This window comes from Panthera onca, chromosome E1 (genome assembly GCF_046562875.1).
Source record: "Panthera onca isolate mPanOnc1 chromosome E1, mPanOnc1 haplotype 2, whole genome shotgun sequence".
Classification (NCBI taxonomy): domain Eukaryota; kingdom Metazoa; phylum Chordata; class Mammalia; order Carnivora; family Felidae; genus Panthera; species Panthera onca.
In genome coordinates, this window is record NC_138352.1 from 28958414 (window position 1) to 28981497 (window position 23084).

At 56.9% G+C, this 23084-nt stretch overlaps 1 protein-coding gene across 3 annotated transcripts in view; it reads left to right on the forward strand.

Annotated features, from left to right (window-relative positions):
- Nucleotides 1-319: 319 nt before the first annotated feature.
- KCNJ12 (potassium inwardly rectifying channel subfamily J member 12) overlaps nucleotides 320-23084 on the forward strand; it is a 44760-nt gene continuing 21995 nt past the window's right edge. For 2 of the 3 annotated variants that reach the window (XM_060647044.3, XM_060647039.3), the window contains exon 1: nucleotides 320-899. The gene's annotated coding sequence lies outside the window, so the exon portion shown is untranslated. The remainder of the gene's footprint in view (nucleotides 900-23084) is intronic. The other variant, XM_060647043.3, reaches the window with a different exon arrangement.

Sequence of the window (23084 nt, forward strand, 5' to 3'; positions counted from 1 at the left end):
ACCTGTGCACTTGGAACCATCATGCATGTCAGGACATGCATTTTGCATGCTTGTATGCTGGCACCTGAGCTGTGTACCAGGCTGTGTGGACGCGTGTGTGCAAGATTCCCTTGCCTGTCTGTGCGCTGGCCATGCACCTGTGTGTGCGCGTGTCCCTGGAGGACATGCCTCTGTGTGTGTGTGTGTGTGTGTCTGTGTGTGCGCGCGCGCGCCCCATTGCGCAAGTGGCTGGCGGTGTGTGTGTGGGGGGCGGCCCGGGGCTGGGGGCGCTCTGGGCCAGGCTAGGGCCCGGGTGGGCGGGGGCAGCGGCGGCGCGGCGCGGGGCGGGCGTGCTCTCGGCGGAGAGTTAGAGGAGTTGCCGAGCCCGGTTCTGGTGGCAGCGGGGCGCGGAGCTGGGTGCGCGCCGAGCCTCTGCCTCCCGCCGCCTCCTCGCCCTCCATTCCGCTCTCCCCGCCTTCCCCGGGCCTTGCCGCTGCCATCGCCTCCCTGGGAACGGTAGCCGGGGGCGAGGGGCTGGCGCGGCCGGAGCGGGCGGGGAGGCGCGGGGCGCCGGGGCGTAGAGACGAGCGCGCCCGGCCCTGCCCGGGATCAGATAACAGCCGGCGGGGGAGGGGGTGGGCCGGCCGCGCTCCCAGCCGGACGGAGGGACGGACGCCAGCCTCGCCGGCCAGAGCGAGCGCCCCGCGGCCGGGGGCGCCGTCCAGGCGCGCGCCCCCGACCCGTGGCTGAACCGGGGAGATCGGCGCCCCACACTGACGCGCCCCTTGGCATGGAGCGCCCCCGGGGGCTGCCCTGAGGCGGCGGCGGCGATGCAGGCAGCGCGGCGGCTGCCGGGGCCAGGAACGGCCGCCCGGAGCTCGGAGGACGCGGAGCGCGCCGCGCCCGGGGCACTGACCGAGGTAAGTGCGCGGCCGCCCGGCGCTCGGCCCCCCGGGGGCCCGACTCCGGCATCCCGAAGGCCCCCTCCCCGGCCCGGAGCGAGCACGAGGTGGTGCTGCAACAGGGAAGGTGGGGCGGGAGGTTTTTTTCTTCCTCTCGTTTCTGTTTTTTTTCCTCCCTTGGTGAGCCATCGGAGGAAATGCTGACTGCGAGCTTTTCTTCCCCTGCCATGTCTCCGGCTACTGCCACCAGGGAACTTTGCTCCTTGCTAACCTTCGTCCTGGGGGCGCTCCGGGAAACTTTGAGGCGCCCTCGGCCCCCCTCTGGCCAACTCGCACATGGGGGCTCGGGAGGGAGCGTGGGGAGGCACTTTCGCGCCAGGCATCAATCCTATGCGTGACCTTCCCGGAGACCCCGGGATTAAAGTGGGGGTGCAGAGGGGGCGCAGTCTACCAGCGCCCGAAAATGCCTCCAGGCCCTAGATCTGCGGGTCCTCGGAGTCCTTTCTCACTCCCACCTCCCGTGCTCTAATGGAGTAAAAATATTCTGGAAATGGTGTTTTCCGCTAGCCAGCCGGCAACTCCAGCCGCACCTTTTTGCTTTTAGAAGTCGGCCTTGATCGCAGAGGCGATGACCCCTCAGCTGAGAAGCCCCCAGGGTTGCATGGCAGGAGTGGCTCCTAGGTGCTCACCTCTGCTCCCGATGCCCTATGGGGAAGCGGCGTGGGGAACCAGGGGGCTCACTGGAGTGGCACCTGGGGTGGGGAGCTCCTGTGTGTGTGGGGGGGGTGCTTCACATGGGAGTTGAGGCCCCAGCGCATGTCTCTGCTGCCGGTCCTGATTGAGTGTGCACTGGTCATGTGAATATTTTAAAACCTGTGTTTAGAATGGGAGGTCACAGGAAAGTGTTTCTTCAGAGATGGTCTTCTGTTCTGGGAGGTTCTCCTGGCCCCTCACCCTGCTGCCCATTTCCTAGGGGGCGTACCCATCTGGGAGTGCTGCACTGCCTGTGATCCGTTCTACTTTATTCTTTGCTCCCTGTGCCCAGGTTGGAGCCCTGGGGTAAAGTGCTGGGGACCTCCTGCCCCCGCCCCCATACCTACCTCCCGGAACCCAGGTTCACAGGCTCTGTCTTCCAGGAGCACGGAGGTGCCCACATGCCGCTGAAATCAGTAGCCACCTCTGGAAGGTAGAACCTACAAGGCGTTAGCCTCCGGCCTTATCCCTGACCCCCTCCCTTAGGTGCCGAGTAAGCCCAGTCCCGCTGCCTCGGCGTGACCCCAGGCTCACTTTCTGCTAGGTTGTTCCTTTGTGGCCCCTCACCAGGGACTTCCTCCCTAGGCTGCTGTCATATGGCCAGAGGGTTAGGGAGGAGGTCCCAGTCTTGGGCCCACTGGAGGCTTATGGTCTTTTTTTTGTGTGTGAAGTCCCCGCTCCTCTGTTCTCAGAAAATCACCCCACTCCTCGTGCTCAGAGCCCAAAGAGAATCTTCAGTAAAGTCTGCCATCAGCTTTCTGGTGGTCCCTTCTCTCCGGCCAGGGGACTGGAGGTTGGCAGCTCTAAGAAGGAGACGTTGGACGGGATCCCTTCAGGTGGGGTCAAGACTCCTTAGGGGCAATAGGGTGCAAGGAGGAGGGACTTGCTTGAGCATTCCTGGGGACAAGAACGGGCGCTCCAGTGTGCCAGATGACAGGGGTCCCCTCTTCTCCACTGGTGCGCTGCTGAATGCATATAGGTAGGGGGTGCTCTGTAAATGCTGGGTGTTGGCGCAGCTCTGGGTTTATTGGCCCGCCCCTGGACCTCTGTCCCCATCATGGCCACCTGCCCCGTTAGGCCCCCGTAGGGCTTCCAGGCTGCTCAGGAAGGGATGTGGTGGAGGCTGCTGCCCGATCCAGGGATGTTCAGTGAGCTGTGCTGTGCTGCGAGAAAGATATGCCCAGAGAGGGACAAGGTCTTGCCCAAAGCCACACAGCGAGTCAGGGGTTTGAGCAGAATCATCTAGCTCTTCCCAGGCCAGGGGGCTGCCCCTGTCAAGCTTCTTGTCCCAGGGCCACAGTGTCCCTCCCCTCAAGTCTTCCTGAAGCAGAACGAGGTAACATTGGTGGCCCTGCAGCAGTGAAATAATAGTGACAACAATGAAGATAGTAATAACAGTAACAATGACAGCAGTTCCCTGCAGTTATGCGGTACTGGGACGGGTTCTGCTTGTGAACAGTTCCCTCTGGTGCCCTGGGCCACAGTTGGCAGCACCGGGCATGGCACCCGGCGGCCTTGGCACACGTCTGGGGCAGAAGCAACTGCGTCGTCACTCCCGGCAACCCCTGCGGCCCTCGCCCAGCCCCAGGCTGAAGGCTGCTGGTGCTCCCTCAGAGCCCACCCGATGGCCACTCTTGGTCTCGCTGCCTCTTGGCTCTGGGCTGGGCCGTCCTTCCGACAGGTGCACCTGGTGTGCGGTGCTGGGCCCCCGCCAGGGCTTTGCTGTGAGTGACACATGGGCACACCTGCCCCTCCCCTGGGGCCTGCAGCTGGAGCCCTGCCATAGGCTGGCACAGAGAAGAGGCTGAGAGGGAGGCAGCTCGTGGGCAGCGGGAGGGTGGAGGCTGGGCCGGCCACTCCAAGGTGTGGTGGGTGTGGGCTCGGGCCCACAGGCTGGCTGTACCAGGGGAATTGGCTGCGTGATAGGAAGACAGCAAAGGCCGAAGATAAAAGAAAGAAAGCCGGCTTGAAACTGGGCCGCAGGCGGGGCAGGGAGGTTGGAGGCTTCAGAGGAGCCTTGGGGGTGGGGTGGGGGCGGGGCTGGACGAGGCAGGCGGATTTTCCAGAGGAGCCGGGCCGCAGGCGGGACTGGAGCCCTCGCCGGGCACTGGCGGAGGGCCCAGCACTCTGCCACCTGATTTAATTTCCTAATGGTCTGCCAGTACCTAGGGTGGCATTAGCTCCATTGTACAGACAGGAGATCTGAGGCCCAAGGAGGCACCGGGAGGGACAGGAACCTGTGTCCCTCTGGTCCAGAGCCCTGGCGCTCTCCCGGGGACGGAGTTGCACCCTCCTCTGTTCCCCAGGCACACTGCCCGGCTGCGTTTGTGTGCCAGGCTGGCTGCAGGGTGCCTGCTCGGCATCCCAGTGCCCAGGTGGCGGTATCCCTGGGACCTAGGGAAGGCCTGGCGTGCCCTGTAAATGTTTGGTGGGTCTGTGTCTAGGCTGCTTTCTCTGGCCGCAGAGGCCTCGCTGTGATGATGGGAGCTGTGGCGGGCTGTGAGCTCTAGTGGTGGAGACCCTGGCACCCTCAGCCGTGGTCCCGGTGTAGTGCCCGGCATACAGGAGATGCTTAATAAACTGGTGGTGAATGAATGGAGACCCAGCCCCTTCCCTCGAGAATCTCACTGTTTGGGAGGAGGCTTCAGGGCACACAGCCAAGGTGAGCGGGGCTGAGTCACTTCTCCTCGTGGTCTTCAGTTTATCATCTGTGAAGTGGGATCAAAGTCGCAGCTGGGGGGACCCCTGAGAACACCTGGGAGGGGGGGAGTAGAAACGTGAGCTTCCGTGTGTGCTTCTGGGTAGGGGGGATCTGAGCAGAAATGGGGGTGTGGAAAGGGAGCTGCACGAAGGGGGGGAATGTGGCACCAGAGCCTTGAGAATCTGTCCTTCCAGTGCAGCCTGTCCTTGGACATGTGGGGAAACTGAGGCCCAGAGAGGCTAAGTGGTTTGCTGCAGCGGGAGAGGGCCTCAGACACAGGCCTCCTGCTCCTGCTGTGTGTCTTGTACCCCCTCCCCTTCTCCACCCCTTCTCTCCACCCACCCCCACTGATGTTCCGTAGCGCAGGTCTTCCTGCCCAGCTGCTGAAGTGGCAGCTGCAGAGGCAGCGTGAGGCTGAGGGGACCTTGGGGACCCCTGGTCCAGCCCCCTAATTGGCCTTCGGCCCTGTAGCATCAGACAGAGTTCCATTTACACGGCCAGATAGGAGCGGGGGCCCCTTTCTCAGTGATCCCGGGGAGCAGGTCTACCCCGGCTGTGCATTGATGCTGCCCCAGAGTCAGTGGGAGCAGCCTCCTGGATCCTGCCAGGGACCCGTCCCCCTTCAACCAGCCTGGACTGAGCACTCCCACCATTTGGGCAACTGAAGCCTCCCCCTCCTTCCATCATCTGTGGTCTGGGTCTCTTTGGGGGACTCAGGCTTGGGGAAGGGCCAGGGAACAAAGATAAAGCCTTCAGAGTGGCCATGCTTGCTTGAGCACCTACTGTGTACTTGACACACTCTGGGTGCTTTCGTCTTGGTCTTGGGCTCAGGATCCTCCCGTGTCCTCAACTCAGAATAAAAGCCACACTCCTCACTGTGGTCCACAGGGCCCTGCAGTCTGGTCTTCAGTACTACCCTCTCTGCCCCCCACTGTCTCCCTCTCCTCAGGCCGCCCTGCCTTTCTCCTTGCTGTGCCTCCAACACCTGAGGCCTGCTCCTGCCCCAGGCCATTTGCACTTGCTGCTCCCTCTGCTTGAAACACTCTTCCCCAGATCCCCACAAAGCCTCCTCCTTCACCACCTTCAGGTCTTGTCAAAGGCCACCTCCTCCATGATGCCTCTCCTGGATGACACCATGGGCTCCCTTTGCCCACATTCCCTCTCTTGCTTTTTTCGACTCGTCGAATTTAATGCCATCCACCATGTTATGTTTTATTTGCTTATCTTGTTTATTGTCTGTCTCCCCCACTGGGATATAAGTGCCTTAAGTGCAGAGGTTTTGGTCTTATTTGTTCCCAGCTACGTCCCCAGCACATACAGCAGTACCCTGTGTGTAGTAGATGCTCGATAAACATGTGGGGGCATGAATGGGTTGGTTCCTCCATGTGCGGTGCTTGATAGATAGTGTGCTCAGTAGCAGTGGTAGCCACAGTTATCATCCCACTCTTCAGATCAGAAAACCGAGCTTCGGAGAAGTGACATCACTGTCCCCAAACTGAGGAGCTTGTCGGGGGCAGAGCCAGCTTTCAGACCTCTCCTCTGAGCCCTTGGCCTGCCATCTGTCTGTGAGGGGGAGAGAAGTGGCATTTATTTCAGGCCCCAACTCTGCATTGAGCTCTTTTTGTCTGTGACCTTATCTGCTTCAAGCTCTGAACCTTGCCGTGTTCCTGGCCTTTGGCTTGCTTGCAGCTTAGGGCGTCCCCCATCCCCACCCTGTGAGGGGCAGAAACCACATTCCCATTGCAGATCTAAGCAAACTGAGGTGCAGAGGGTCAGGGCCGCTCGGTCCTCAGCGCTTCTCTTCACGTTTATAAATCTTTGGGCCTTCAGTAGAATGTGTGGAGGCCGGCTGCAGGGGCTGGGGGTGGCAGAGGGGACAGCGTCTCCATTTCTTGCCCAATTAAACACTTTCACACGCCCATCGGCCTTTTGTTTTGTGTCGGTGTGTTTTACCTCCTCTGCACAGTCTCTGTTTTTGAGCACCACACCCAGGTTGAAACATTTTATGTTTCAAGATTGGCCATTACCAACTTCAGCAGCTTTCCAGCTGTAAAAAGAACCTATAAGCCTTCTAGCTGGCAAAGCACAGCCCCTTGGCTCCCCCAGATCACCCCATCGCCTCTGCCAACCTAAGGCTTACGCTCCTTCTGTGGATGTCCAGACAGGTTCCCGAGGGGCTGGGCCTTGGCCAGGGCTGCTCAGCAACCCCAGGTGCCCAGCGGCCATTTAGCCAGATGTGCCCCAGGGCAGGGCACTGTCTCTTGAGGCCCACCCTCCGGGCAGAAAAGGGATCAGGTCATAATGAAAACCAGAGCTATCTCCAGATTGCCTGTGACTGTCATCAGCCTCTGACCTGTGAGTGGGTGTCCTGGAGGAAGGGTGAATATGACATCCCAAGGTGGGAGTGGGCCGGCTGAGGCCAGAGAGGGACAGCCCCAGCCAGAAGTGGTGAAATGTCTCAGAAGCAAGGTGGGGGGTCGTGGTCGAGACTCTCTGCCCCCTAGAGCCTCCTTGCAGCTGTTCTGAGACTTACTTAGGAGAGCTGGGGCGGGGAGGAGGGAGCGTGTGGAGATAGGGAGGTCCTGAGCTGTGTGTGTGTGTGTGTGTGTGTGTGTGTGTGTGTGTGTGTGTGTGCGCGCGCGCGCGTGTGTGCGTGTGTGTGTGTGTGTGTGTGTGTGTGTCATGGAGACTCTGACAGGCTGAGGGCAAGAGAGGTCAGGGAGGGGCTGTGCGGCCCCCACCTCCTGCCCACCTCCCTCTCCTTCCAGCTGCAGCCTGAGCCCCCTGAGCTGGCGGCTGCAGCCCTGCAATTCTCCAGCACTTAAAGCAAAAATAAATCACTGCCAGCAGCTGGCGTTCTGGGTGGTAGCAGCCGCCTGCCTCCTGCCCCCGACCCTATGCCTCTGGGCTCTTGGTTCCGGGCCAAGGCCAGGCCAGGCTTCCACTCGGGCCTGTGGGGGCCTGAGGAGGACTGGGGATGGCCGGGGGGAGCTGGCCCCATCCCTTCACGCCCCATCCCTTCACGGGACTAGAGCTTGGCAAGGCCCAGAGAGTGTGAGGCCTGTCTGGGTCACGTGCAGGGCAGAGGTGGTTGCAGGGCGTGGGGATCTGGGGGCAGGTAGGGAGCTCAAAAGCGGGATTTCCTAGCGGCCTTGACTGTGGCCTCGTGGAAGCAGGGTGTGACAGGACCTGGGAATCCCGGTGCCACCCCATCCTCAGGACCAGCCCCTGGCATCTCTTTTCTCCCAGGCCCCTCCCTTCCCTTCTCGGAGAGGTCTCACCGGTCAAGTATTAGTGTGCAGGCTCTGGGGATGTCAGGATTTCGGCGCCATTCATGCTTTCCACGATTAGCTCTTGAGCGAGTACGGTGAGCTGTGCCCTGTGCCTTGGGATCGCGGCTGATGTCTTGGTGGGTGGAAGAGGATTAAAGAAACAAGCGAACAAACACATAAGGAAGCATAGACTTTGTCATGCCTTTTTTTTTTTCATGAATCATTATCGTTTTTAATTATAAGAGTGTTACATGCTCATGGTAAAGTATTAAACAAGTGTAGGGATAGAAAGTGAATCTCTCCTTCTCAGACTCTGTCTTCCGCCTCACCCCAGCCCAAAGCTTTATGTTCTTGAGGTGACCATTATTAGAGAACTTTCTGGATTGTCTGAGTGCTTACGCAAACATGTGAATGTAGTTATATAAACATGCCAACATCTATAGTTCCCTTTCCCCTTTCTTCCTTTCTTGCTTTCTGTTTTTTTTTTTTTTTTTTTCCCCGTGGGATCATTCCATACGCGCTGTCCCTGCTGGTGCCCCAGGGCTCCAGACCCAGGGACTTCATCCTTTCTCCTTTGATGGGCATTGGCTTGAGGGCTGAGTCACAGAGTCCAGATCATAGAGTCTTAGCTGTGGAGTCTTTGAATATCCAGAGCCACCCAAGCGTACGGGTCATGGATTCTTTGAGATGGGAAGTTGTAACCTCTTTGAGACCGAGATTACAGAGGTGCAGAATTGGCGCATCTTAGCCGTGGGAGAGGTGCCGAATCCTGCACGGGGTACCTCCTTCCTCAGACCTCTCTGGGAGCATGCCCCATCCCCAGAGATTCTGGTTCGGAGGGTCTGGGGTAGAGCCCGGGAACCTGCACTTTTCAATCTTCCGAACCTCGGAGCCCCCAGCCCAGCCCCCTTCGGTCCCCATGCCACCGCGAAGCTCCCTGCCCCGGGCAGATCCCATCCGCTCTGGGCCTTAGTGACCCACAGCTCATGCACCACGGGGAAGGTGCTCGCTGCCATCGTTTACTTCTTCATGGTCTTCAGAGCTGCGGTGGGGGGAAGGGCCTCTGGGGAATCGGTCACCCCTGATTCATCTCTGAGCTTCTCCATCTCAGGTGTCTACCACCTGCTTGGCGAGCCCATCATTCCCATAACCTGGTTTGAGCCTGAATCTGAAAGACACTGCCCGCCTCGGTCCACTGAGGGCCCCTGGTGGAGAGGATCTGCTAGCCTAAGTCCGAGAGGGGTGTGAGTCACCCCCACTGCTCCTGGACCCCAAGTCTCAGTTTCCCCATTTACGAAATGGGTGTGGACACCAGGCCCACATCTGGGCACCCGCTTTTTCATCCCTCTTGGCTTTGGCTCTGCGGTCAAGGCAGGGCAGGGCAGGGCAGGGCAGGGCAGTTTCCTCTCTCTCTCTGCTCCCCCACCCTCTGCCATTCGGGCCGGAGGCTCAACCGTGCCCATATTCTTGGCCTGCTGAGCTTCAAGCTGTCGGCAGCACCTGCCTGGCTGGGGCGGCCAGGCCCCCTCCTGGGCCCTGGGGAGCCTTCAGGACCACTGGAAGGGGTGCCCCCAGCATACCCTGGGGCAGCTCCGGAATGGTCCAGCCCCTCCCTGGGGGCTGCATAATGAGGAGCCCCTGGCTGCCTTCCTCCTTTCCTCTGTGGACCCTGCCAGCCGCAGCCTCACAGGCACCCCTGGGGCCTGGCCCTCATCCTGCAGCAGATGCCCTAGTTCTGAAGCTCCAGGGCCAGGTGACCAGGCTTTGGGCCCTGTCCCGACCCAGCTACCTTCCTGGTGGTCACAGGACCAGCCATGGCTGGGCAGGCTCCAGGGGTCCTCTGGAACAGCGATCCAAGCCAGTGGTATCAGTTTCTTCATCTGTGAAATGGGAACACTAGGGAAAATGGGTTGAATGAACACATACACTTGAAATTGTGTCCGGGTGGTGGAAGGAGCACGGAGGCAGCAGTCCAGGGGGGACAGTCAGCCAGGTCCCAGAAAGGAAAACAGACGCAGGGACAGTGGGGAGCAAACTGCACCCTGTATTAGTTTCCCGTGGCTGCCATAACAAATTACCACAAACAGAGTGGCTTAGAACAACACAGATTTATTATATCCCAATTCTGGGGGCCAGAAGTCTGAAATCAAGAGGTCGGCAAGCTTGCTTCCTGCTGAGGCTCTGAGGGAGAATCATTCCATGCCTCTCTCCCAGCTTCTGTAGCTGCCACCAAAACTTGGTGTTCCTTGCCGTATAGACACATCCCTCCAATCTCTGCCCGTTTCTTCACCCAGCCTTCTTCTGTCTGTGTCTTGTCATGTCCTGTCTGGTCTTCTCTTTTCTTCTCTTCTAAAGACACTTGTCATTGGACGGAGGGCCCATCCTAATCTAGAATGATCTCATCTCCAGATCCTTGGGTTAATTTTATTTGCAAATACCTTTTATCTAAATAATGTCACTTTCACAGGTTCTGGGTGGATATATCTTTGGCGGGGTGGGGGGGGGCTTTCATTCAACCCACTACACATGGTCAACCTGGATACGCTGTCCTTTCTTTTTTAAGAAACATATTCTATTTTAGCGATGTATTTTGGAGACATACAGCATTGGGGTTACATGCCTGATCTTTGCTACTGTGCCAGCTGCGTGTCCTTGGACAAATTATTCAGCTGTGTGTCTCAGTTTGCTCATTGGCAAAATGGGGATACTAGGGTCCTTTGTCCATTAGGCTGTTGGGAGCAGTCAGATGAAACACGCAGCCCTGGGATGGGGTGTGTGTGACACCTTTTGTTAGTATACCAACCAGTGAAATGGTTTTAAAATCTAGCTGGCATTTCCCATGCGAGGCTGAGTTTCCATTTAGTCAGCCCGCCTCATTCTGATACGCTTCTGTGTCTCCGCCCACCCCTGGGCTGTTCCTGCCCGGACTTAGGTCCCCATGCCTGGGTTGCCCAAGCCAAACGTTCCAGAAATGGCCCTGTGGGGTCAGAGGGCCTGTGCCTCTGTGACGTCGAGAGCTGTCACTGCTGTGCCCTCCTCCGGGTCGTCCCGGCGTCCTCACCTCTCAGCAGAGCCGAGTGAGCCTGCGCCCTCGCACCCACGGCCGCCAGTGTCGCTGGCCACCCAGCCCCTGCCAGTCCTGGCTGTGACGGTGGCCCTTGCATTTCCGTTGCTTCATCTGCCCGTCTCTTGTTCTGGAGTCAGGTGGGGCAGCTCTTTACATCCAGACACCTTCCCATAGCTTTTCTGGCTGCAGCCAGCTCCTGCAAGGACCTTGTTTTCCTGACCTTCATCCTTCCCCCAGGCTCAGGTCACTGGGAGTCAGGTGGCATGCCCCTGCCCTTTCTCATCGCAGTGGGTCTTCGTGACTAACGCCAGGGACAGGAAGCGGCTGCCTCGTCTTGCAGATGCCCAAACGGAGTCTCAGAGAGGCCGCGCGCAGCCCATCGTGTCTCTGAACAGCCCAGTCTGCGCCCGGAGCCCGAGGGGTGGGCTCCTCAGGGGTCTGGGTTTCCCTGAGAGCTCGAAGTTGCCAGAGGGAGGGGGCTGGGTTTTATTCCCGCCGTCGCCCCCGCTTCGGGCCACCACGGATGAGCCGCTGCGATGCCCTGGCCTGATGCCACGTGGCCAGGAGAGGCTGGGTGTCCTCAGCCCCTCCCTTGGCTTCCGGTGGCCGTCAGGACGTTTCGGGGGCTTTAGCAAAATGCATGCCCTGGTGGTGAAATCAGCAGCCCGTGGTGGTACTGGGTGCCTTTATTTCTCAGGAAGTGACGTGACGTTTCGCTGAGACTTGGCACCCAAAAATAATAATGAAAATGACTGTTTACCCAGTGTCTTCTGGTGCCAGGTGCTGTGCTCAGTGCTTTCCCGAACATTATCTCATTTAATTCTCAAAACGTCCTGGCCAGGCGGGGCGTAGGGCTTGAGAGAGGAGCCACTGAGGGACACAGGTGGCCAAAACAGCGTTTGAACCCAGATTGACAGGCCCTATGAGCGGGCCTCAGTTTCTCTCCAAAGGCATGAAAGCCACAGGCCCTGCCGTGTTCTCCCCCGAGGGGGCAGAGATGCCCTGGCCAAGGATCCGGGAAATGCGATGTTGGGCAGGAGCCAGGTCGGCCTGGATTCCAATGGGGCTGTCGCCCTCTGCTAGCTGTGTGTCTTGAGGCAAGCAGCTTCACCTCTCTGAGCCTCACTCCCTTATTCTGAGAAATGGGGCTAAGTCTACACCCCGTTTAAACTGCGATCGTGTGTGCCAAGTGTTAGCACTATTACAGAGCTCTAGACGATGGAGGGCTCCCAGAGTTCTGTCCATTTTGCAGGGGGAGAAATTGAAGCCCCGAGAGGGAGGGACCGGCAGAGCTGATGCCCACATTGAATGACCTGCTGTCCTCTGTCCCCTGAGACCTCGGCCACCGAACACGGCGTCCATCCAGTCTCCCTCATTCTTACCCCCACAGGACTAGAGCAGAAAGGTCATCGCTTGAGCACCTACTGTGTGTTGGGAGGCTCATGCAGGGGAAAGATTTAGGTCGAGGTCTTGCTAAAGCTCTCAGGGTCGGGGTTCCTCCCCTTCATCCATTTCTCACGTCTGTTTATTGGTCCCACGTCCCTGGAGCCCCAACCCCACCCACAGCTGAGTTCTGTGGGTCTGTGGATATGGGGTGGGGGCACAGCACGCTGCCTGTAGACCTGGCCACGAATGTTATTTGATGCCCCGGGATGTGATGGCAGCCGCTCTGGTGCCTGTGCAGACAGAGGAGCCGTTGATCACTTCTTCCTTCACTCACTGATTCCTTTAATTATGGACTTAAATTAACCCATGGCCTGAGGAGAAGTTTCTGCAGAGGACGGTGGGAATGGCAGAGCAGAGAAGGCACCCTCAGGAGGTGTCTCTACACCAGTGCCTCCCAGGGTGAGTTTCCAGCCAGTGGAGACCTTAGAGAGTCCTTCAGAGCCATCCCTGGGGCCCTGGGCAGGGCCCGGGGCAGAGAGGTTTCTTGCCACCTGCCTCTTGGGCACACCCTGACCCTCCTAGACACCAGGGAGAAAGACGTAAGGGACACGAACCCCTGAGTCTGTTGCCTGGGGTGGCCAGTTAGCCCCACCTCACTCCAGGTGCTGCTTCTCAGCTTACACTGCTGATCCCAGGCCTGTCCCCTTCCTGCCTGTTCCAGAACCTTTTCCCTCAGTTCTGGGGCCCTGCCCTTCACTTCAAGGTCCTGGACCCTTAGCTGACAGTGTGGCCTCCTCTTTCACTGAGAAAATCAAAGAAGAGGACTTCTACTTCCTCCCACCACAGCCACCCATGTCCTGGCACCTGTGCCCCTCAGCGTGCCTTCTTCTCTTTCCTGCGGATGGAATGATCTCCTGCCTTGCCCACTGGACCCCCATCCCTCGCACCTACCCAAGATCATCACTGTGGTGAGTCTACCTCTCTCTGCTAGACACTTCTCTACACTCTGCACCTGTTTCTTCCAGAGGTGGGCATTAAGGGCTCACCGTAGGCCAGCACTTTCTGCAAGTACCAGGGCTCTCCAGGGAACAAAACAAAGCCCTGACAGCACCCATTCATTGTCAAAACTCCCAGCAAACTAGGACTAGAGGGGAACTTTCCTGCCTTGATAAAGACTATCTACAAAAAACCCTATAGCTAACATCATATTTAATGACGGGAAACTTTAAGCTTTCCCACTTAGATCAGGTACAAGGCAAGGATGTCCCCTCTCACCACTCCTTCTTAGCATTATACTGGAAGTCCTTGCTAATGCAATTAGGCGAGAAAAGGAAATAAAAGATATACAAACTGGGAAGAAAGATAAAAGTGTCTTTGTTCACAGATGGCATGATTGTCTATGTAGGAACGTCTGAAAGAATTGACAGAAAACAAATAAGCCCTGGAGCAAATAAGCAATTTTAGCAATGTTGCAGGATACAAGGTTAATATACAAAAGTCAATTTCTTTCTTATATACCAGCAACGAACAAGTGGAATTTGAGATTAAAAACAATACCGTTGATATTAGCACTCCCTGGAATGAAGTGCTTAGGTTCAAGTCTAACAAGATATATGCAAGATCTTTAAGAGGGCAACTCCAACACTCTGATGAAGGAAATCAAAGAAGAACTAAATAAATGGAGAGATATTCCATGTTTATGGATAGGAAGACTCAATATTGCCGAGATGTTAGTTCTTCCCTGTCTGATCTATGGACTCAATGGAATCCCGATCAAAATACGAGTTAATTTATGAATATCAACAAACTGATTAAAGTCATATGGAGAGGCAAAAGACTCAGATGAGCCCAACATACTATTGGAGAAGAACAAAGTCGGAGGACTGACACCACATGACTTCAAGACTCGCTATAAAGCTACAGGTATCAAGACAGTGTGGTATTGACACAGGAATAGACAAATGGATCAAAGGAATGGAGTGGAGAACCCAGAAATGGACCCCTATAAGTATTGTCAACCAGCTCTGACAATGGAGCAAAGATAGTCTTTTCAACAAAAGGGGCTGGAAGAGCTGGACATTCATAAGAAAAAAAAAAACCTAGACATAGACGTTGCACCCTTCATAAAAGTTAACTCATATTGGATCATAGATCTAAATGTAAAATGCAGAAGTATTAAACTCCTGGCAGATAACATAGAAGAAAACCTAGATGACTTGGATCTGGTGATGCCTTTTTAGCCACACCAAGGACACGATCCGTGAATGAAATGATTGACAAGCCGGACTTCATTAAAATTAAGAACTTCTGCTCCGGGAAAGGCAGTATTAAGACAATTAGAAGACAAGCCATGGACTTGGGGAAAATATTTGCAAAAGACACATTTGATAAAAGGCTGTTATCCAAAATATACAAAGAAGTCTTACAACTCAACAATAGGAAGCAAGCAACCTAATTGGAAAATGGGTCAAAGACCTGAATGGACGTGTCAGCAAAGAAGATACACGGATGGCAGGTAACATGGGAAAAGACTCCACGTTATATGTCATCGGGGAAATGCAAATGAAAACAAGATGCCACTGCACACCTATTAGAATGGCCCGCATCCAGGATACTGTTGACACCAAATGTAGGCGAGGACACAGAGCAAGAGGAATTGTAATTGCTGGTGGGAATGCAAAATGGTGCAGCCTTATTGGAAGATGTTTGGTTCTTAAAAACTGAACATCCTATTACCGTATGATCCAGGAGTCATACTTCTTGGTATTTACCTAACAAAGTCGAGAACTTACATCCACACAGAAACTGCACGCAGATGTTTATAGCAGCTTTAGTCACGATTGCCCAAACTTGGAAGCAACCAAGATGTTCTTCAATAGGTGAATGGATAAATGGTGCATCCAGACAATGGAACGTTATTCAGCAAAAAGAGAGAGAGAGAGAGATCAAGCCATGAAAAGACACGGAGGACTTTAAGTGCAGATTTACTAAGTGAAAGAAGCCAGTCTGGAAAAGCTATATGCTGTAGGATTCCAACTATGTAACATTCTGGAAAAGGCAAAACCATGGAGACAATAAAAAGGTCAGTGGTTGCCGGGCGTGGAGAAGGGGAGATGAATAGGTAGAGCACAGAGGATTTTTAGACAGTGAGACTATTCTGTATGATGCCATAATGATGGATACAAGTCATTACACATTTGTCCAAAACCATAGAAAGTACAACGCCAGAGGTTAGCCTTAAGGTAAACTGTGGACTTTGGGTGATTATGATGTGTCAGTTTAAGTTCACCAATTGTAACAAATGTACCACTTTAGTGAGTGATGTTGACAGTGGGGGAGGCTGTGCATGTGTAGACTCGGGGTATATGAGAAATCTCTGTACCTTCCCCTCAATTTTGGTGTAAACCTAGAACACCTCTACAAAATAGTCTTGCAAAACGAGTAGTCTTGGATGCCAACCCCCTGCCCTCACATGTCAAGGGGCAACTGAGCATAGATTTCTGAATAAGTGACCGTAGAATACACGGGAGGGAAGGGGACATCTGATCGGAGACCTTCATGGAGTCAGGGAGGAGCCAGGAGCATATCGGAGGGAAGCGGGCCCGGGGAGAGGCCAAAGGTAGGTGGTGTTCCCCCATCGGGGTCAGGGACTGGTGTGGAGAACAGAACATCATGGCTGGAGCAGCGTGAGTAAGGAGGGGGCCTTGCAGGTGGCCCGGAGGCCAGGCAGTGCTCTGCTATTGTTTCCTTCTTTCTTGCAACAGCAAGCGTTTCTTTCCCACTCTCTGGGCCGTGGCCGTGGCCCCGCTGAGTGGGTGTGAGGAGTTAGCCTTGCATCTGTCAGGCTTTAGTTAGGTTCAAATCCCTTTCATGTGACTCCTCAAAAAAAATATTTTTTGAGGCGAAATTCACATGACATAAAATTAACCATTGAGAGCGAGCCATTCTGTGGCATCTAATACATTCACAATGGTGTGCAAATGTACCTCTCATCCTGTTCCAAAACGTTTTCATCGCAAGACAAAACCCTGTACGCATTAAATAATCACCCCCACCCTCCAACCCGCACTCTCCGTGCCCCCATCCCCTGGCAGCCACTGCTTTCTGCATCTGTGTTTACCGATTCTGGACATTCATATACGTGGAATCATCCAACTTGTGGCCTTTTGTGTCTGGCTGCTTTCGCTTGGCAGAGTGTTTCTGAGGCTCATCCAGACTTCAGTGTGGCTCAGTACTTGATGGTTTTTAGGGCTGAATGATAGTCCATGGGTGAATGTACCACATTTTGGTCATCCTTGGGCAGTTGATGGGTGTCGGGGCAGTTTCCGCCTTTGGCTGTTGTGAGTCGTGCTGCTGGGAACAGTCATGGACATGGTCATGTGTGAACACTGGTTTTCACTTCTCTTGGGTCCATACTTAGGAGTGAACTGCTGGGTCATATGGCAACCCTGCGTTTAAGTTTCTGAGGATATATTATCTTCCGCCACTAAAAGCATGCTCTCTTGACCGCCCCCTCCCCTTTGGCTTCTGCTCATTTCTCTGCTCCCTGTAACTACAGAACTCCTCACTGCGTGTGTCCCCAGTCGCTTTCCCCAATTTCTCCTCTTGGCCTTTGCCCCTGATCTTTGTACCTATGGTGGCAGTACAAACTGCTCAGGTCCAGGTCACCTGGGTCCCCCTTGGTCACCTCCAGAGTTCGTCTGGCTCACCGTCAGCACCGTCTGGGCCCAGGGCCCTGGCTCCCCCTGGGAAGGTCTGCGTGGCTCGACACCCGCCCCAGTGCCTTGAGGTGCGCTCACTGGGGTGCCCTCTCCTCCCCGCCAACCCCGGGCCTCAGCCGTGTCCTCAGCCAGCTCTCGGTCTCATCTCTCATCCAGGCCTGCCCTCTACTTCCAGGCTCAGCCCCCTCCCTGCCCAGCAGCATCTCCCCTGCGAGCTCTTACCTTCCCCTGATCCTCTGCCCCCTCCCCGGGTGGCAGGCGACCTCCCACGACTCCCAGCAGGGCTTGAGGTGGCCAGCGGGTTGGGGGAACTGAGCCACGGCTTGGCCTTCTGGCAGGACTGCTTCCTGGCTCCGCCGCTGTGGCCTGGCCTCCTCATCTGAACGGTGGATGCAGGCATCCTGCTGTCTACCTCCTAGGACTGTCCTTATGGTGAAGCAAGACAATCAGTGGAGGGTGCCCGGTGTGTGGCCTGCATGGGGGTGGGGTGGGCTTTCTGAAGCGGCTTCCTATCCTGTCTTTCTTCCTGAGCTGCAGCAACTTCTACAGGAAGCGGTCCAGGCATGCCACAGAGCTTTGCTGACCCTCAGTTTCCCCATGTGTAAAATGGGAATAATAAGCTACCCACTAGAGGTCCTAGCAGGGCTCTGTGTCTAGGAGTTCCCACAAGTTCGGCACACAGTAGGCGCTCAACCTGTGCCTGCTTGGGGGTCACGGACGAGTGTGGTCAGCAGTGCCCAGCCTGGCAGGCAGGGCTCCTCAGGGAAGGGGGGCCCTGCCTGCTACAGTGGGGATGGAAAGGCAGGAAGGGGACAGATGCCACCTCCTGATAGGACCCCCCCTCTACCCCTCCCTCCCGAGACTGCAGCTGCTTGAGGCGGAGGCACAGACCCAGCTGATCCCCCACCCCCTCATCAGCCTGTCAGCACCGAGGATCCGGCAGGAGCCCCCCACCGGGGCTGTGCCTGGCGGCTGGATTTGGAGGGCGTCCAAGCCACCTGGCTCCCCTTGGCCTGGGGATGCTGGTACTGTTGCGAGTGGAGGGTTTCATGGTCCCCTGCCCTCCTCTCTGTTGCCCGTCCTCACAACCCAGGAGTCCAGGCACATGGGGTCAGTGTGAAGCAGCCGTGTTCACAGGGCCAGGCCCGTGGTGATGAGTCCCGTTTGGGGACAGTGTAGACGGACGTGGACTGTAGAGACAGGTGGAAAGCCATTGGAGATGGGGGTGCGTGGCTCCGTGTGTGTGGTGGTCGTGCAGGGGCCCTGACCGTGGAGAGGGCGTGCGCCTGAGTTCTGCGAGCGGGTGAGAGAGGTGTGTGTCCTGGCCAGTGAAGTGGATGTGGCCCGACGGCACAGGTGGGGAGGGCAGCGCGGGCGGGCGAGGGGAGTATACATGGGTTGGTCCCCCCGCCTCCCCTTTCCCTGACCCTCGGTACCTTCTGCCCCTCTTGCCCAGCCCACCGCTCTCTGGGGAGGGGCTGAGGCTGCTTCTAGTCCGGGGCTGGATTTGTAAGTCATTATTGTGTCCCTCGACATCACTCTAACACCCCGTTCCCTGCACCGCGGTGCCCGTGTCTCCCCAGTTCCCAGGTTCTCCGGCTCACCTGTCACCTGCCCTCCACCCGCAGCCGGAGGGAAAGTGCAGGCTCCTGGGTCTCTGGAAAGGACGTTTACTGGAGGCTTCTGCTGCTTCAGAGTTTTATGGGTGCTTTCGCAAGATAACCGTGGAAATGCTGTCCTCTTGGTATCCCCAGTTACAAAGGAGGATGTGAGGCGCAGAGAGGTTTGAGGGATTTTCTGGGCCCCCAGGTGCTCCTCTGAGCCCGGGTCCAGGGGTCTGGCTCTGGCTGACGGAGCAGCCCTCCGAAGCCCAGCTTCAGGGTCCCACACAGTCTGTCCTTATGTCACCGGCTGTTCCAGGGGCTGGCCCCGCCCCCTGCTGCCCTTCCCTGTGCAGCATCTTGCCCTTGTGCAAGGCCTCGGGTGTTTTTGCTTTCTTGCTCACAGGGCCAGCACTCTCTGCAGGCCATCGATCTGGTGTTGGGGGCCTCTAAGGTCCTTCTGGGGGCCTGGGGCCCCTGTCTGGGCTGAGCTGCCACCACCACTAGGCGGAGGCCTAAGCAGAGGGAGGCCCGGGGATCCCAGGCTATGAGGGCCCCTCCACACTTTTCTTCAACAACTGATTGCCGAGTGCCCGGTCTGTGCCAGGCGCCAGGCTGGTCTCAGTGTCCCCACTTTACAGATGAGGCCCCAGAGGCCTGGAATGCACAGCTCAACCCCCCAAGTGTGAAGCCAGCCCCTGTGCCCCTCCTCCTCTTCTGTCCTGCCCCCACACTGAGGGCCCTTCTTTGGCAGAAGGATCCTTCTTCAAGCTGGGGCTGGGGCACTGAGGGCGCTAATGGTCACCAGTGCGGGCCTCTCTTGCCGCCCCACGGGCTGGAGCAGAGAGAGGAGTCCAGATCTGGGCTGTGACTCACATGAAGTCTCCAGTGTTCTCAGGCCACCTCCCCAAGCCTCAGTTTCTCCCCTGTAAAATTACAATATCTACCTCGTAGGACTCTTGTATAGCTTAAACAAGGAAATTTTTGTCCTTGGGGACAAGGTGTGGTATATAGTGCATTCTTAGTAAACATAAAAGCTTAAATTGTAGATTGTTGTTGTTCTGAACGCAGACACGGAGCCCTTGTACTGTGCCCGGCCCCGTGCTGGGTGACCAGAAGGTCGGCTTGAGGCAGGGGTGGTAGGGGTGCCTGGTGTGGTCAGGGCTGTGACAGAGAAAAACCCAGGGGGCTGCAGAGGGTTAGGGGTGGCTCCAAACCCAGCCTGGGAGCCTGAAGAAGAAGCCAGAGGTCAGCCAGGAGGTGGACACCCTGTGGGTTAGGGGGACAGCCTGGGCAAAGGCATGTAGGGGTACAACCTGCTGGGAGTTCAGTGTGGCCAGAGATAAACTGTCAGATAAACTGTCAATTCATTTTCTTTCCAAAAACTCTTTCCTGGCCCTGCTGGGGTCATAGAAAAGGGGTGCCTGAAAGTGCTTGAGGACCCCCGGAGCTGGCAGGCCTGGACAGAGGCCACGAACACACAGTGTGGTCAGCGCTGGGATCCGTGGGCCTCTTCCCTCTGTATCCCCAGGGCCTGGCACACAAATGCACCTGCTGCTGATCATGTTGACATGTTAATAATATTTCTCTATGCCAGGCACGGTTCTTTTTTTATGAACTCATTCATCGTCACAGCAATCACGTCGTCTCACGCCTATGTTACAGATGGGGAAACCGAGGCCCAGAGTGCTTGAACACGGTTGGTGCTCAGGCAAGGATTGTGGACTGGTCCAGGGAGAGGAGAAGGGTGTTCTGGTTTTGGCTTAGGCAGGGTGAGTCGGGCTCTCCTGGCTGGGTCCCCCCAACCCCCCACCCTGTCCCGTTGTGTGGTCCAGGTACAGCCTGCCCTTCTCTGGGCCCTGAGCCCCTGCAGCCAGTCTGGGACACCTTCTGCTCCCCAGCTGGGCCACAGTCCTCTTGTCCCTGGGTCCCTGCCAGGCCTGGCATGGCGGCCTCTCAGGGTCTCTAGAAGGCAGGTACTGGCTGGGGGTTGCTCAGAGGTGCCTGCCACCCTGACCTTGGCGTTGAAATGCGAGTGGGGGGCTGGTTGGCTCTCAAGTGCTTGCTGAGGTCGGAGATCAGTGCTGTACACGCCTGGACGTAGTTTGTTCCCACAGTCTCATAGGGAAGGAGTGACATCCTCAGCTGACAGGCAGGGAAACGGAGGCTCAGAGTGGGGAAGCCAGGTGCCCGAGGTACATAACCAGGGAGTCACAGAGTCAGACTTTGAACCCAGAGCTGGCCCACTGCAAAGCTCGTGCAGTCTGTATTCAAGCAGGTGCGGTATCTCGGACTTTGCAAATAACGTGAATGCACAGTGGCCACTTGCTGGGTGACCACTGCATACCGGCCTCATGCTGGCTACCAAGTTCTCACATGTCCACCCCAGCCCTCGGAGGCACTGTCAGTTCCCATCTTATAGATGAGGACACTGAGGCTCAAAGCGGGGGCAGTCTGTCTGGCAGGATTTGGGATTCTAGCCAACTCCGCTCCCAGGGGTCTCAGGAAGATCCAGGGGTTATGGGAGCTCTGGGTTATCCAGAGCTCCCCAGCCCGATGTTGGTGAGGCCTGACCCATCCCACTGTGTGAGGGTCCCTTCTCTGTGAGGGCGATGACAAGAGGGTAGCGCTGTGATTTGAGTGCCCTTCACGCTTGTCATTGTGTTGACAGCTGGAGCTATACCAGAGCCACCCACCCTGCGCCTCCACTTGGCTTCTGGGAGGCGGGGCTGGGCGCTGAGGTAGGGCCACCCCCCGGCAGGTGAGGGGACCCTGCATGGCTGTGGCTTCAGGTAGCAGTGGAGACTGGCTGCCCCGAGCCATTCTCCTTCTCCTGGGGCTGCTCCCTGGGCACATCAGTGGGGTCTCCCAGGGCAAGGATTAGAGCACATTATCAGTCAAGGTCACCTGCCTGGCTTCCATTCCTGGCTATGTGTCCCTGAGCAAGTCATTGTACTTCTCTGAGCCTTGGTGTCCTTATCTGTAAGACAGGATACCTACGACCTCATAGCGCTGCCCTGGGGCTCCGGGAGGCCAGATGCTGGGATGTAAAGGTACAGGCTCTGGGGCTGCCTGCGGTTTACTTCCCAGCTCTGCCTCTTACAGGCAGTGTGGTTCAGGTTAGTGACTTCACCTCTCTGAACCTTCGTTCTTCATCTGTTAAATGAGGATAATGGCAGAATCTTTCCGGTGGGGCCTTGTCAGGACACTGTGAGGCAGTCAAGGTAAAGCCCCTGTCAATGTGAGCCGAGGTCCTGTGCCACAGGCTCTCAGCATGGTCCCACCGTGAAAGAGTGAAAGAAATCTGGACTTCTCCTGTCTGAGAGCCAGAGTTCCCTTCCCAGAGGCCACCCATGTGGGGCTTTCAGCTCCCGGCTGCCTGCGGGAGCAGATCACCAGCGGTTTCATCCCGTGCACTCGTCTGATGAAATATAAATAGCATGCAATGTTTTCGAGCGAGGCCAGGAAAGCGTCTGTGGGTCGTCCCTCCCGGCCTAGGCAGTGAGGCCGATGAGCTGGCCGTGGGGATGAGAAGGAGATAGGAGCTCGTGAATAAATCATCGCAGGATCTGGGCTAATGGCCCGGCTGTGGGGCGATGCACGCAATTTGTGCGTTAATTGTCCAGAGAGGGTGACTTCTGTGTGGGCACGGCCCAGGGTCCCCTGGTTTGCAAAGTGCCTCGTGTCTGGGGTGCCCTCTTCTGGGGTGCAGCGAATCTGGGAGAGGGCTCTCCCGGGGTATTTGGCAGTCGGGGTCTGTGGCACCCACCTCGTCCCTTCTTGCTTTCCTCCTAGGTGAGCTCCAGGACTCTAAAGGGATCTTACACAGGGGATGCTCAGAAAAATGGGCCTGATATGGGTCCTTGGACCCGTGTCTTGGCTCCTGGCAGCCGGCAGCCAGGGCAGGGACTGGGCCTCAGAACCAGTGGGGGTAGGAGATCTGTGAGCAGAAGCTGGGGGCTGGGGGCTGAGCCTCTCCCCATCCCGGCCCTCCACCTCCTTTTCTTTTCCCAGCCTCTTTGTGTTCAGTGGTTTGGTTTTTTTTTTTTTTTCCTTTGAACCAAGGCTGTCCCAGCTTAGCCAGCTCCTGCCCCGTTGCCAAGGTGACCAGACCATCTCTGCCATCCTATGGCCACTGCCAGGGTTGGGCGAGGGACTACAGTGCATGCACATGCACCCAGACTGAGCACACATGCATGTGTGTGCCGCTCCTTGTAAAGCTTAAACGTATACCTACGTGTGTGCAAGGGCAGACGCGTAGAGACCTACCCCATGGTGTCCAGCCCCAGCACAAATGTAGGCACAGATCTGTCCTCGTGAAGGCACAGGTCTGTGTCTGTGTGCACACATCGCAGATTGCACAGGCACCCATGTGTTCCTGCCGAAGAGCAGGAGCGCACATAGCCCCAGCCGTACGTGTACCCCCGAGTGTGAGACACCAGCTCTCGGGGCTGCCCGCTTCATACCTCCCACTTCGCTTCTGACCACACCCTAACTGTCTGCACAAGCGCCTCCTCTGGTCACCGGAGCTGCCTGCACGTGTGGCCGGGGGATGAACATGTCCTCCCCGCACCGCCCCCACGCTCACCCCCACCCGGGGCCCTGTACCCATCAGTGGAGTGGACGTCAGGCCCCCGCAACCCCCGCCTCCCCCAGCACCACTCGCCCCTTGCCCCTTGGGGGGATAACCGAGGCTCGAGTT